Source organism: Antedon mediterranea, chromosome 3 (genome assembly GCF_964355755.1).
Source record: "Antedon mediterranea chromosome 3, ecAntMedi1.1, whole genome shotgun sequence".
Taxonomy (NCBI): domain Eukaryota; kingdom Metazoa; phylum Echinodermata; class Crinoidea; order Comatulida; family Antedonidae; genus Antedon; species Antedon mediterranea.
The window spans coordinates 29603628-29610003 of record NC_092672.1 but is presented as its reverse complement, the minus strand read 5'-3'; the positions used below and the strand labels follow the sequence as shown (position 1 = coordinate 29610003).

Genomic DNA, 6376 nt, shown 5'->3' with positions numbered 1-6376 from the left:
GTGAAATCATGCACACCCATATTTTTATAGTATTTAATTTCTAAGAATGATTCAAAATTAAAGATAAATATCACATTTCCTTATTTTAGTAGTGCAAATATTGTTATAAGTTAGCATACCGTCGAAGAACCGACGAAGGAAAACGAAGCGGTGGTGTTCCACCAGGCGGGCGCGGCGCGGGCGGCCGGCTATACTAGGCCTACTCTAGCCTAGCTAGGGTCTGGACTACTGATACTGACTAGGTTACATGGCCTAGCTTAAACTAATATTAAAAACTTAAAAAGTGAGTATTAAACATTATCTTCATTGAAATGGTCTTATTTATATAATAAAATACTAAATTTTAAACTCCTCTGCCTAGGCCTAGCCTAGCCATGTATGGGAAAATTTACAGTTCGTTTTCAAATTGCGCAAAGGTGTCATATTGCGCAAGAACTATCTTGCGCAATTTACAAATTGTGCAGCGCAATTTAAAATTGCGCAAAGATTTTCTTGCGCAATTTGAAATTGCGCAAGTTGATTGCGCAATTTGAAATTGCGCAAAAAAATCTTTGCGCAATTTTAAATTGCGCAAGAATTCTTTGCGCAATTTCAAATTGCGCAAGGATTTTTTTGCGCAATTTCAAATTGCGCAAATCGTTCAAATCGCGCATAACATGACTGTTGAAGAATAACTACGTACTAGGCCTAGGCCTAGCCTAGGCCTACTAGGGGATCTAGACAAGTGACCAAGGATCACCGGACAGCTACAACTAATACTACAATACAATAATACTACTACAATAACTACTACTGCTACTACCTAGGCCTAGCTAGTGAGTAGGGGATAGGTAGCTACTATGGCTATGTATGATGTTAACTACAAGGGCCTAGGCTAGGCCTAAGGCCCTAGAGGCCTACTAGTACTAGGCTAGGCCTAGACTTAAGTTGTAGTAGCCTAGGGCCGGGCCTGCTGCCTTAGGCTAGGCTACTACTACTACTACTACTACTAGGCAGCCCATGATGGGTACGAGTAAGCCAACATTTTGGATATATGTAAACCAAAATTTGGGTACGAGCGTGTTGGCATGGCATGGGTACGGGTTGACCTGTATCCTTCTAGCTAATCGTACTATGCCTAGGCCTCAAGTAAGTCTACGCTACCCAGTCCGGCTACAATATGGTCTATTTTGTTTTATAGCTTTACTGATAGCTGGGTTCAAATCTGGGTTGGGACGGCTTTTTCTCATTCTAAAACAGATTTCCTTATCATAATAAAATAATATATGAATTTATTTGTAATATTGTAATGTATACATAATATAATTAGTAATTACCATTGCCTTTATTACTATTAATTATGTATTATACGGTTACCCCTTAATTATACTATAGTATAATTTCCTTGTTATATTTTACAATATTTTCTTCCTAATTCTACAATTTTGTCTTTCACAGCACAAATTTATCATACTGAATCATCACACACCAAGTCTCATAAATCTCTACTGTATTTGTCCAAGCTACTCCAGCTACATGGTATTGTCTTGAGGCTAAACTACACGGTATACTGGCACTACCATCATTCCTGGCTCGTCAACCTGTACCACATAAGCACAGTTTCAGTTTCAGTTTATTTACCATTTCAATTTCTGAACATAAGAGATGAACAACTTATATGGATGGATAACCGTAAGAGCAAAGCTCGTTTACCGGTCACCCGTTAGTGCAGTGACATTACAGAAAACATAAAGACAGGACAAAGGTGCAATACTTAACAAGACATGTGAACACTTGTGTTTGCAACCCCTTGGATAAAATAATATATTTATATAAAGGAGAAAGTTAGATATTATAATATTTCTTTTTGATCATACAATGATAATTTTTAAATTACTTCTTAAGAAGTCATACTACTGATTCAAAATAGTGACTTACACCCTGTGGTCAAGGCTTTATTTGCTCTTATGCTTATTTCCTCCAACATACAGAGGAGGAGTACATAGGACTTTTTTTATTCATAACTGTTGAATTGTTTCCCAATACATAGTACCTATTGGTATTATATCTAAAAATACAAAGGCGGCTAACACAGATAGTTCCATATATACAGTACTCTTTTATAGATAGATGTATCTCTCCAAACTACTCCCAACTACCTAATCTAATAATAGTACTATTAGCATACTACTATACACTTTGTAGACAAGAAATAAGTTGTATACACCTACAGGACTTATGGTAGTACAGTCGATCGCCCTCTCACTGGCCCGGTCAACATAATCTATACCTAGATTATTACAGTAATTAAAGTACATTATTACAGAGTTTTGTTTTTTTTGCAGAAATCAAAGTTATGTGTATAGAAAGCAGTACTCGTATTAAAAACTAAGCAGGTTGCAGGTCTTGAACGCAAACTGGCAGGATATTTTGAATATTTTTTGTTGTTGAAATGATGGAATCCTAACTTCAATTTCCACGAACTGGAGACGAAGACATATTATGACCCTTTTACTTAAATTTATTTGAATAGACCTCCATGTAAAGTCATTAAAGGCTACATGATTGTTTTATATTTTAATATGTGATAGTAGGAAATCATTGTGTATAATGAGGACTATGAATCTGATATTTACTTGCATTCTTATCTTTTTAAAATATTATATATAATGCCGGTAATGAGTTTAAAATTTAATTATATTGACTATTTTTGATAATCATCATGTCCTTATGAATTAATTTATACTTTTTTTGTGTAATATAGTTCATATATTATGTATTAAATAAATTGGTAAGGCCCTATACTGTTATTATTTAAGGAAAGTTTATATACACTATTATTTTATGCCTACCAATATTAGTATTAATTGTTTATGTAAATATTTTGTCTAATTGCCTTGATTTTGTATAGGCCAATGGCATCAATGTTTTTCTCAAAGCAAATTAGCCTAATAATGCCACATTTAGACACATGATTCATTGATTTCTGATATTCTGTACTTGTGTATGCATTACTAAAATAGTAGTTAATATATTTCATTTATAATGTATGTATAAACATATATTCATATTTTTTTAAACATTTTTAAATTTAAAAATTATTACAATACCTATCTACCTTTCTGATATTGTTACTATTATATAATATTCTTTGAGGCAGCAATAAAAAAAAAATTAGAACAATTAATTTGACTTATACTGTACTATGTTAGTTCAGGAGATGAAGTGTGTGTGGGCAGAAACTATTGTGTTGGAGGTTGGTGGTGTGAGGTGTATAGTTGTCACTTTAAGACCTAAATTAGATGTTTTCTGAAGAACAGAAGTAAGCGCATACGCTTTCAAACAACTCCAAGAAGATTCACACAAAAATAATTACTTTCCAATAAAGTAGTATAACAGTGTATATTACAGTACATTGAATAAACTCAAGCGGAATAATAACGCACATAAAAAAACATTCATTTTCTTTTCGAAAAGTGCCCTCTCTAGTTTTCTATTAATTTATTAATAATTATTATTAATTAATGAGTAATATGAACATATTTTTAACATTCATGGTTGGAAGCTGGTTCTACTCCTAACAAAGTTTCATATCTCCAAATTTCATTAACGTATTCAAAGCACTTCAATATTAAATATCACATTTAACATAAACATTCGGGTTTTGGATAGAATTTTGCTTAAAAACATATACAAAAAACATCGATAAAAAATACTTTTCGTATTCAAAAACATTTGATACTTGGTATAAATGTTCACTATAGGTTGCTCTATTCACAGAAAAAAATTGCATTCATGAACGTTTTTTGTTGGTTGTTTTTTCAAAATAGTTATTAGCTTGAAAAAAATGAGTTGGAATTGTATGGTCTTTCATAAGTGTACATTTTGTAAAAACGTAAATTTAAAAAATCAGTGATATGGCTTGATAGTTATTTTTTGTTTGCAATATGGATGGAGCAACCTATATTGAACATTTATACCAAGTATCAAATGTTTTTGAATACGAAAAGTATTTTTTATCGATGTTTTTTGTATATGTTTTTAAGCAAAATTACGTATTATATCCAAAACCTGAATTTGTAATGTTAAATGTAATTTATTTAAGTGCTTTGAATACGTTGATAAAATTTGGAGATATGAAACTTTGTTAGGAGTAGATACAGTTTCCAGCATTAAATGTTAAAAATATGTTTATATTACTCATTAATTGATAATAATTATTAATAAATTAATAGAAAACTAGAGAGGGCACTTTTCGACAAGAAAATGAATGTTTTTTATGTGCGTTATTATTCCGCTCGAGTTTATTCAATGTACTGTAATATACACTGTTATACTATTTTATTGGAAAGTAACTATTTTTGTGTGAATCTTCTTGGAGTTGTTTGAAAGCGTATCCGCTTACTTCTTTTCTTCAGAAAACATCTAATTTAGGTCTTAAAGTGACAACTATACACCTCACACCACCAACCTCCAACACACTAGTTTCTGCCCACACACACTTCATCTTCTGAACTAACATAGTACAGTATAAGTCAAATAAATTTTTTTATTTTTTTTTATTGCTGCCTCAAAAAATATTATATAATAGTAACAATATCAGAAAGGTAGATAGGTATTGTAATAATTTTTAAATTTAAAAATGTTAAAAAAAATATGAATATATGTTTATACATACATTATAAATGAAATAATATTAACTACTATTTTAGTAATGCATACACAAGTACAGAATATCAGAAATCAATGAATCATGTGTCTAAATGTGGCATTATTAGGCTAATTTGCTTTGAGAAAAACATTGATGCCATTGGCCTATACAAAAATCAAGGCAATTAGACAAAATATTTACATAAACAATTAATACTAATATTGGTAGGCATAAAATAATAGTATATATAAACTTTCCTTAAATAATAACAGTATAGGGTCTTACCAATTTATTTAATACATAATATATGAACTATATTACACAAAAAAAGTATAAATGAATTTATAAGGACATGATGATTATCAACAATAGTCAATATAATTAAATTTTAAACTCATTACCGGCATTATAAATAATATTTTAAAAAGATAAGAATGCAAGTAAATATCAGATTCATAGTCCTCATTATACACAATGATTTTCTACTATCACATATTAAAATATAAAACAATCATGTAGCCTTTAATTAGTTTACATGGAGGTCTATTCAAATAAATTTAAATAAAAGGGTCATAATATGTCTTCGTCTCCAGTTCGTGGAAATTGAAGTTAGGATTCCATCATTTCAACAACAAAAAATATTCAAAATATCCTGTCAGTTTGCGTTCAAGACCTGCAACCTGCTTAGTTTTTAATACGAGTACTGCTTTCTATACACATAACTTTGATTTCTGCAAAAAAAAAAAAACTCTGTAATAATGTACTTTAATTACTGTAATAATCTAGGTATAGATTATGTTGACCGGGCCAGTGAGAGGGCGATCGACTGTACTACCATAAGTCCTCTAGTGTATACAACTTATTTCTTGTCTACAAAGTGTATAGTAGTATGCTAATAGTACTATTATTAGATTAGGTAGTTGGGAGTAGTTTGGAGAGATAAATTTATTTATAAAAGAGTACTGTATATATGGAACTATCTGTGTTAGCCGCCTTTGTATTTTTAGATATAATACCAATAGGTACTATGTATTGGGAAACAATTCAACAGTTATGAATAAAAAAAGTCCTATATGTACTCTGTATGTTGGAGGAAATAAGCATAAGAGCAAAGAAAGCCTTGACCACAGGGTGTAAGTCACTATATTGAATCAGTAGTATGACTTCTTAAGAAGTAATTTAAAAATTATCATTGTATGATCAAAAAGAAATATTATAATTTCTAACTTTCTCCATTATATAAATATATTATTTTATCCAAGGGGTTGCAAACACAAGTGTTCACATGTCTTGTTAAGTATTGCACCTTTGTCCTGTCTTTATGTTGTCTGTAATGTCACTGGACTAATGGGTGACCGGTAAACGAGCTTCGCTCTTACGGTTATCCATCCATATAAGTTGTTCATCTCTTATGTTCAGAAATTGAAATGGTAAATAAACTGAAACTGAAACTGTGCTTATGTGGTACAGGTAGACGAGCCAGGAATGATGGTAGTGCCAGTATACCGTGTAGTTTAGCCTCAAGGCAATACCATGTACCGTAGCTGGAGTAGCTTGGACAAATACAGTAGAGATTTATGAGACTTGGTGTGTGATGATTCAGTATGATAAATAACCGGGTGCAGGTCAAGTCGGCCCCAAACCGTCTCGGCCAAAGTCAAGTCAGCCCCACGTCAAGTCGGCCCCAAGTCAACTCGGTCCCAAGTCACTCGGCCTCAAGTCAACTCGGCCTCACGTCAACTCGGC

At 31.8% G+C, this 6376-nt stretch overlaps 1 long non-coding RNA gene across 1 annotated transcript; it reads left to right on the top strand.

Moving 5' to 3' along the window:
* Nucleotides 1-670: 670 nt before the first annotated feature.
* LOC140043821 (uncharacterized) lies at nt 671-2610 on the top strand. The gene is made up of 3 exons (XR_011844413.1): nt 671-815; nt 1438-1744; nt 2325-2610. It is a non-coding gene; the product is annotated as an uncharacterized lncRNA (long non-coding RNA).
* Nucleotides 2611-6376: the final 3766 nt, after the last annotated feature.